This window comes from Caenorhabditis elegans, chromosome I (assembly GCF_000002985.6).
Source record: "Caenorhabditis elegans chromosome I".
In the NCBI taxonomy this organism is placed as follows: domain Eukaryota; kingdom Metazoa; phylum Nematoda; class Chromadorea; order Rhabditida; family Rhabditidae; genus Caenorhabditis; species Caenorhabditis elegans.
The window spans coordinates 779,092-788,096 of NC_003279.8; the positions used below are offsets into that span (position 1 = coordinate 779,092).

Consider the following 9,005-nt stretch of genomic DNA (forward strand, 5'->3'; position numbering starts at 1 on the left):
GTTTTTTTTCCATTTTTCTGAATTTTTAGGAATTTATGGAAGTTTCTCTTTTTTCTCCCCCCCTCGAGCCTAAGCCTAAGCCTAAGCCTAAGCCTAAGCCTAAGCCTAAGCCTAAGCCTAAGCCTAAGCTTAAGCCTAAGCCTAAGCCTAAGCCTAAGCCTAGGCCTAAGCCTAAGTCTAAGCCTAAGCCTGAGCTTAAGCTTAAGCCAAAGCCTAAGCCTAAGCCTACTCCTATGCCTGAGCCTAAGCCTAAGCTTAAGCCTAGGCCTAGGCTAAAATAAGCTCGGCCCCTTTCTGGGCCAAAATTTCATGTACCTCCTAAAATTGTTTCATCCTAAATAGCCAAAAAACTTGGAAAAATCTATTTTTCAAATTTTGTAAAAATGTCAAAGAAAAATTCTCAGAAGTGCGGGAAAGTTTGACCCAGAAAGGGGCGGAGCCTATTTTTGGATAGGCTCCACCTCTTTCTAGGTTTTTTAAAATCAAATTTAGGTGTTTCCTGGTAAGTTTTAGTGGTTTCATTTTTTGTATTCATCACATTTCTTTTTCATTTTTTACATTTTTCTCATAATTAATTTTTGATCTACCTGTTGAACTTGACCCCGCCCCCCAATCTTGGTGCCTCAAAGGAATCGGAGGAGTCTAGTCAACAAGGTAGATCAAAAATAGAATATGAGAAAAATTTGCCATCGTGTTTTTCGATAATACTACAGTTTCATACAATAATCCCACAACTTAAAATTCAGCAAATAACCAGGAAATGGGCGTGGCTTAGATTTTCAAGGTTTCGTTGTTTTTTCCAGGTTGTACTTCTGATCTGAACGGGCTCCGACAAAAAATGCACAAAATTCGTAGTAGTGATGTGTGACGTCTGTTCTGATGACTCGAATTCATATTATAAAAGTCGAAAAATTCCTTCCGAACGAACCCCCCATCATCCTAACATCATCCAGATTTCTGCACCCGCCCGCTCATATAATCTGCTTTTCTTCACCCATAATCTTTTTGCTTATTTCTCAATCTCCGTCTTTCTTGCGTTTTTAATTAATTCAAGAAATCAAGCAGTTGTGGTTAATGGCGTTCTACGAATTGCTTTTTTCTTGTATTATGATATTTTAATTAATTTTATTTATTTAGTATCTAGGCATGTACATGTGCAAGTTGAGTTGAATAACCTGAAAATTTTGTGCCAAGTTATGGGCGGGGTCTTTCATACATTTTTTAAATTGTTTTTTGGCTAAATTTGTATGTATTTGCTTTGAAAGTTGTGTTTTTTTTCAATTTTCTTTAAAAAAAAACCAAAAAAAAAAATTGGTATGTAGTAACGTAGGTAGGCAAGAAGTAGGTGTGTAGGTAGGGACTTGAAAATAGCAGCTATGAATAGGTGCGGTATTTGAAGTTTAGGCAGGTTCGTAGGCAGATAGGTGAGTAGAAAAATCATTCAGAAGACATTCAGGTAGGCTCACTGGTAAACAGGCATAATGTAGGTACGTAGGTTAACACTTACGTACGAGGCAGTAGGCATCAGGGCTTTGTGGCAACCGGCAACCGGCAACCAAAAACCAGGTTGCCGGTTACCGAAAAATTGCCGAAATTTCAGCAACCAAAAGTCGCCAGAATTTTCTCGAATTTTCCAAAAGGTTCTAGAACATTCCAGAATTTTCTCGAATTTTCCAAAAAGTTCTAGAACATTCCAAACTTTTCTCAAAGTTTCCAAAAGACTCTAGAACATTCCAGAATATTCTCGAATTTTTCAGAAGGTTCTAGAACATTCCTGAATTTTCTCGAATTTTCCAAAAGGTTCTAGAACATTTCAGAATTTTCTCAAATTTTCCAAAAGGTTCTAGAACATTCCAGAATTTTCTCGAATTTCCCAAAAGATTCTAGAACATTCCAGAATATTCTCGAATTTTTCAGAAGGCTCTAGAACATTCCAGAATTTTCTCGAATTTTCCAAAAAGTTCTAGAACAAGTTGCAGAAATTTTCAGCGTACGGCAACTTCAGCAATTGCGGGTTGGCATGTAGGCAGGCAGGCATGTTAGTAGGCAGTTTTGACAGTTTTGAAGTTAACAATCCTACCTGATGCACAAGAAAATGCGCGGCAATTGCGGACCGGCAATTCTACAAAATGAGACGGTTGGGCATGTTCTTCCGATATTTTTTATAAAAATTTAATGATAAAGTATAGAAAAATATTTGTTTTATTTGAAAATAAGTTTTATTTGGCTAGGAACAACCGAAAAAGTGCTCAAAAATTGTCGGAATCTTGAAAATTGCCGTGAAAATTTCCAACATTTCGACTATTTCTGGAGATTTTTACAATTTTGTCTATTAAAAAAAAACAGTTACTTTCAAATAAAGCAAATATTTTTCTATATTGTGTCATAAAATTTTAATGAAAAATATCGGGGGAACATGCCCAACCGTCTCATTTTGTAGAATTGCCGCGCACCTTGTTAGTTTATCCCCGTAAACCTCCAATCAATAATTGGCAGGAGTCCTTCCGTCCGTCCAAAACGTCATAAAAACTGGAGATGGCAAAATTGGAGATGTGCCAAGTTTGCTGGAGAGGTGGGGGGAAGGAGACAATCATGTTGTCTGCGTATCTCCAGACTCGTCTGCTATCTCTCTTACCCGGCAAATGGGACCTCCCCAGAACGGTGATTTTGTCCTTTCAACACCTTTTTTGTGTTTTTGTTTGTTTGACACCTTTTTTTCACTACTTTGCGGGAATTTAGACTGATTTCTCATGGTTAGAAACGTGCTGACGTCACATTTTTCGCGGGAAAAAAAACCCGCATTTTTTGTAGATCAAACCGTAATGGGATAGCCATTCTAACAATTCACTGTTTTTTTTCTGAACAAGTCTGAAGTTTTGAGTTCAGCACCCGCAATTCTGTCTCTGATAAGTTTGAAAGTTTCAAATTGAAACCTCTCAATTGTCGGACCAGCGCGCTACTTCATCATACCCCGCAAATTGAACTGCTCGCGGCAAAATTTAAAAATTGATGCTTCTCCAGAAACATCCCACCAGAAACTACCTAAGACTGAACTTCATTAACTTCTTTTAAACTTAAACAACGATCATAATACCTTAAAAAAAACGTTTGTACGTGGTGTCAGAGTGTCTCATTTCATTTTGATCTACATAGATCTACAAAAAATGCGGGAGAAGAGACGCAGAGTTTTCAACTAATTTCGCATGGTTAAGAACGTGCTGACGTCACATTTTTTAAGACAAAAAATTCCCGCATTTTTTGTAGATCAAACCAGCCTGGCACCACGTGCGTTTGTAATCGTTCAGTAGGTAGGTAGACACAGGTCAGTAGGCATAGGCAGGCGGTAGGTCTGAGGTAGGTGTTGTTGACCACCACGTAGCAAAACATGCTTGACGACTAGCCTCAAACGGATAATCACAAAGTTCTACGTAGTTATGATTTCAAGCCGCCCAATGAGCACATTACGCTGACTAAGCCACAGCTATAAGACCCTCCTCCGAGTATATTCATCACCAAACATCCAGTTTCCAGTTTTGCAGTCTTTTTTTCTGTTGGAAAATAAAGAGAGTACATCTCATTAGACATTAATGAACAATTTCAAGTTCAAAACTATAAATATAAATAAAGCTAGTAATTGAGCCAGTCCAACCAAATTTCCCACAAGTTCATTATAAACCTTCCAATTTCCCAATCCCATGTACTCCTACTAATCAGTTTCTTTCCTTCCGCCCTACTTTCCAAATTCATTTATCCGCTTTGCATACTTTTCGGTAATCTTGACGATTTTCAGAGGTTTCTAGAATTTTTTATTTTTTCAAATTATGCAAAAATAAATTTTTTTTTGTATTCTCAAAAAATTGCTAAAATTGTCCAACTTCCCATTTCTCGGAAATTGACGTAATTGCAGTTTTTTGAATTTTTTTGAAATTACTGATTATCAAATTTTGTTGGAAAGTTTCCTTTCACCTACACACCTACCATATGCCTATCTGCCTAGGTGCTTACCTACACGCCTGCTTCGTGCCTACCCGCCTACCTGCCTGGTTTATTTTCAAAAAGTGCAAAGAGCCAAAAGTTTCGAATTGTCAAAATTGCTCGGAAATTTTTTGAAATTTTGGAAAATGCCAAAGTTATCAAATTCCGCATAATTCCAAAATTGGCAGCCCGACATCATGCCTGCCTACATTCCTGTCTGCATATAGGCCTGACAAAATGTCCATCAATGTATGTACCTATTTCATACCTATCTACCTGTATAAACATAGTTCATCTCTACCTCAAACAGCATGTTACAGGCTTTCTTCTTACCTACCTACTTCATTAACTGCTGTTTATTGACCTGTCTACGTGCCTACCTCATGCCTGGCATGCCTACATACCTACCTCATTTATCAGATCCTCATGAAGCCTATTTACAAGCCTACTTCCAGCCTACCTATTGTGTTGATTACGATCACCGTCTCTAGGTTGCCTAACCTGCCTAATTGTGTCTACCTACTTAGCTATCTCATGCCTGCCTACTAACCTGCTCAAGTACCTACTTCATGCCTACCGGCCTACGTTCCTACCAACGTGCCTACCTGCCTGCTCACTAGCCTAAGTGTCTGCCTACATAAATTGTCCGTTAGCACATCAAACTTTTCATATATACAAAAAATTGCATAAAAAGAAGATAATCATTAATAACAAGTGGGTAACTCAAAAAGGAAATTGGTTTATCTCCCGGCTCCGAGAGCACCAGCACTTTGCTTTTCCGTCACTACAACCTCTAATTTTGTTTTGTTCGAAGGACTTTTTCCGATACATACTAATTTTTTCGGATCCGGTTGGCTCTGGATTTCAAGTTTTATAATAACTTGGGCTCCCAGTGACGTCACCAAAGGTGCAATTAGCCTTTAGTAACTAAACAGCTTGCTCCTAGTTTACTGCTCCGTCTTCTCAAATGAAACAGAGAGAGAGAGACCCCTCATCGAAAATTCAATTAAACGCTAAAACGTAGGTAGGAAAGAGAGAGAGAGGGAGACTCCTCCCAAAAAAAAAAGACAGGGGGGCTCTCTCTCTCTCTCTCTCTCTTCGAGCGGCAAATCGGCTTCCGAATTCATTCAAAAACAAATTATGTGCTCAACCACCACCACTACCACCGGCTCCAGGCGGGTAATTACACTTGAAAACCAAGTACTAGGTTTCGTGGCCGGGCAAACTTTTTCTTATTAGACCCCGGTGGAATTTTGTAGGTCTATTTAAAATTGCAATTGCGCTATTTTGTACTGTTTTTTTTTTGACAAACTTTGAAGCTTGATGTCAAGCTGGAAAAGCGCTCTAATGACAATTTTGACTGCAAACTCGCTCTGTTGATAAATGGTCCGTGTACTCCACGGGGGCAATTAAACTGGATTTTTTTCGATTAAATAATATCTTGATTTTTTGCAGTTTTGGCTTAGGCTTAGGCGTAGGCTTAGGTTTAGTCTCGGGCTTAGGCTTATGGTCAGGGTCAGGCTTAGGCATAGGCTTGGGCTTAGGCTTCGGCTTAGACTTAGGCTTAGGCTTAGGCTTATGCTTAGGCTTAGGCTTAGGCTTAGGCTTAGGCTTAGGCTTAGGCTTAGGCTTAGCCTAAGGCTTAGGTTTAGGTTTAGACTTGGGTTTAAACAGGCTCAGGCTTAGGCTTAGGCTTAGGCTCATGCTCAGGCTTAGGCTCAGACTTAGGCTTAGACTTAGGCTTAGGTTTTGGCTTAGTCTTAGGTTTGGACTTAGTCTTAGGCTTAGTCTCGGACTTAGGCTTAGGCTTAGGCTTAAGTTCAGGCTTAGGTTTAGGCTTAGTCTGAATATTTGGCTTAGCCTTGGGCTTAGGTTTAGGGCTTAGGCTTAGGATTAGGCTTTGGCTTGCCGGCCACCTGGGATATTGTGGTTTGACAGGGGTAGGCTATCCAAATTTTAAAAAAATCGGCTACAAAATTAATATTTAGATGGGCCTATAAACCATTTCTCTAGGCCATCCTGCAAAATTTCCAAGACAAAAAATTTCAGCCGTGAATAAAGTTTCCGTTTTCCTAGGCCACCTCCAAATTTTCCACGTCATATGTAAGGTATCGGAGGGTACTGTAGAAAATTATCAAAAATCAGCAAAGAATAATAAGCATTAAGAAAGTTTTTTGTGTGTGTGTGTTTTTTGTGGGAGAAAACATTTCCCCTCTCCTTTTTTCCTGCCTGCTCATTTGGATACCACCGCTAACCCAACTTGACTTTGATTACCCATTTCCGTCCCCCTTCTTCGTCTTCTTCTACTCCGGGATAGAGAGAGAGCTCTATATAATTACTTTCGTCTTCTTGATCCGTTACCGCCCATTGGCAATTGGTTTGAGCTGCCGCCGGAGAATATATACATGCATGTCTAATTTTTTACTGGAAAATCTAGGAATTTTTACGTTGAAAATTTGGTTAAAAGCGTACAGATCGGCCCATGCTGGTGATTGTACGAAATTTTAATTTCAAAGTATCTGCAGAGGAAGCTAGGCCACAAGCCCCTACGTGGCCGTCAAAATTGAAAACTAGGCCACCGATTTTTTCTCGGACTTTTTATCTACTTTTGCTATTAGGCCCTGTCTTCTTTTTTGCAACGTTTTTCTACTAGGTCACCAAATTTTTCCTAGGCCAAGCTGCCTAAAACTCGGCCACCGATTTTTATTTGCGTCGGTCTGTAACATTCAGGCTCCGACCAGCTCGACTTTTGCTACGTGGTCGCCAATTTTTCCTAAGCCACATCGAAAATGACTCGCTGTGACATTTGTACTTTTTTTCACACGGCCTAGAAATTTTGAAAAAAACTCGGCCACTGATTTTATCGGCCTTGGAATCCTATGTAACTTTGTGGCATGATTTTTTATTTATTGTCCATCCAGTTTTTCGTCTGAAAATTACAAAATGTTTTAGTGACCGTTGGAGAAAACTCGGCCACCAATTTTTTTCTCGGCCAAGTTACCAAATTACGGGATACCGTGTTCTCTATCATATTTCTGGCTCAAAACATACTCTACTTCCGTGCTGCCTACGTGGCCGCTCAATTAGAAAACTCGGCCATCATTTATTTTCTAGGCCATGTCGAAAATAGGTAATGTAAATAGGCAAAGAAATGCGGTGGTTCAAGTAATTTTGGGAAATGGATTTTAAAAAGTTGAAAAAATAAATCAAATGAATAAGTCTGAAACACGCAAACCTTAAAGCTAGGCCATCAATTTTTTTCTCGGCCAGGTTGCCAATCTACGGGAAACCGTCATGTTTCTTGCTCAAAATTACACCCTATTCTCGAAAAATTTTTTTTACGTTGAGTATGCTCTCCTGCCTAGGTGGCCGCCCAATTAGAAAACTCGGCCACCCATTTTTTCTAGGTCATGTCGAAAATAGGCGATGTAATGGGGTAGTTCAAGGAATTTTGCGTAATGAATAACCCCAAAAATGTTTTCAATATATGGCCGCCAAAAAAGAGAAAACTCGGCCACCAATTTTTTCTCGGCCAGGTAGGCTACCAATCTACGGGATACCGTGCGCTCCATCCTATCTCAGGCTCAAAATTACGCCTTTTTTCTCGAAAAATTTTTGCATACTCTCCTCCCGTGCGGTTCTTAATTAATGAAAGACGTTTTTTTTTCTCCTTGTCTAACGAGTGTATATGCAGAATTCAGGATATGCGTCTTCTTTTCCGAGTTCTTGTCTTCAAAGCGAAAAAAAAAGTGTGTGTGTGTGTGGACATAGGAAGACTCGTCTTCGAAGAAGACGCTCATTAGCTCATTTCATCCACTCGCTAATTTCATTAATTTTGTGCTTCTTCGCCTGCCTTCCGACGTGTTTACCCACACCACCACCACCACCACTCAGTACCTCCTCACTCACCGTGGAGAAAGATGTTCTGGATTTTTTTAAGCTTTTGAGTTTTGTGTCCTACCTCACTTTTTAGGCTCCACCCACTTCTTGGCCTGTTATTTCGGTTTATTAGAATTTGTGTGGTGTACTACAAATTTCGATCCGAAAAATGGCAAAAAAAATTCAGCTGACTGAATTTTTTTGAACTTTCAAAGGTTCAGTTTTTGCAACCTAAACCTCTCTTAACTTTAACTTTTCAAACCCCGCCCATATCTTGGCTTTTCCAGAAATCCGAGTAATTTTTTGGGAAATTTATGGTACAACTAGCTATCAGAACAATTTTTACGGAAGTTTTTTTAATTTTATTTTAATTTAAGTCTACTGAAATTGACCTAAAATATATTTTGAAAAATGCTTTGATCCCGAAATTGGCCAAAAAACGTTGATCGAATTTTTTTGAACTTTCAAAGGTTCCGTTTTTGCAACCTTTAAGCCCCGCCCATTTCTTGGCTGTATTGTATTCAAAGTTAAAAGTTGTTCATGTTGTACTAAAATATGCAAGTATCATAAAAAATTAACTTTTTAAGCTCCACCCATTTCTTGGTTTTTCTGGAAATCCGAGTAATTTTCTGGGACTGTTATGGTACAATTAGGTATCAGAAAAAAAATCAAGGAAATTTTTTACTTGGATTTATGTCCACTGAAATTGACCTGAAAATGTTTTGAGATTTTAAAAAACTTAAATATTTTGATAAAGGTAGAATTTGAATTCCCCGCCCATTTCTTGGCTGCAGTTCCCAACTGTCCAACTTTTTGAATATTTTCTCAAACTTCATGGCCTAAAATTCCAATTCTAGGCGATCTACCTTGATAAGAACTTACTCCTGAGTTATGTTTGAAAAACATAGTCCATCCGTGGCCTAGAAATCCAAAACTAGGCCATCAGATTTTAGGTTCCTAGGCCCAATCACAAAGCCAGCAGTTTTAAGTTGTCAAATTTCAGTGGCATAACCTCATAATTTAGACCTATTCTATTAGGTCAGCCTATTACAGTTTCTGGCCTAGAAATTTTCCTTGAGTTTGAGCCCACTACCCCCACACCCACATGGCCTAGAAACCCAAGCCTAGGCCATGTGTCCCCGCATTCTCAC

At 39.1% G+C, this 9,005-nt stretch overlaps 1 non-coding gene across 1 annotated transcript; it reads right to left on the minus strand.

Annotated features, from left to right (window-relative positions):
• Window positions 1–65: 65 nt before the first annotated feature.
• Window positions 66–150, minus strand: T06A4.6. Its single transcript, NR_049920.1, has one exon. It is a non-coding gene; the product is annotated as an Unclassified non-coding RNA T06A4.6 (non-coding RNA).
• Between the last annotated feature and the right edge of the window lie 8,855 nt (window positions 151–9,005).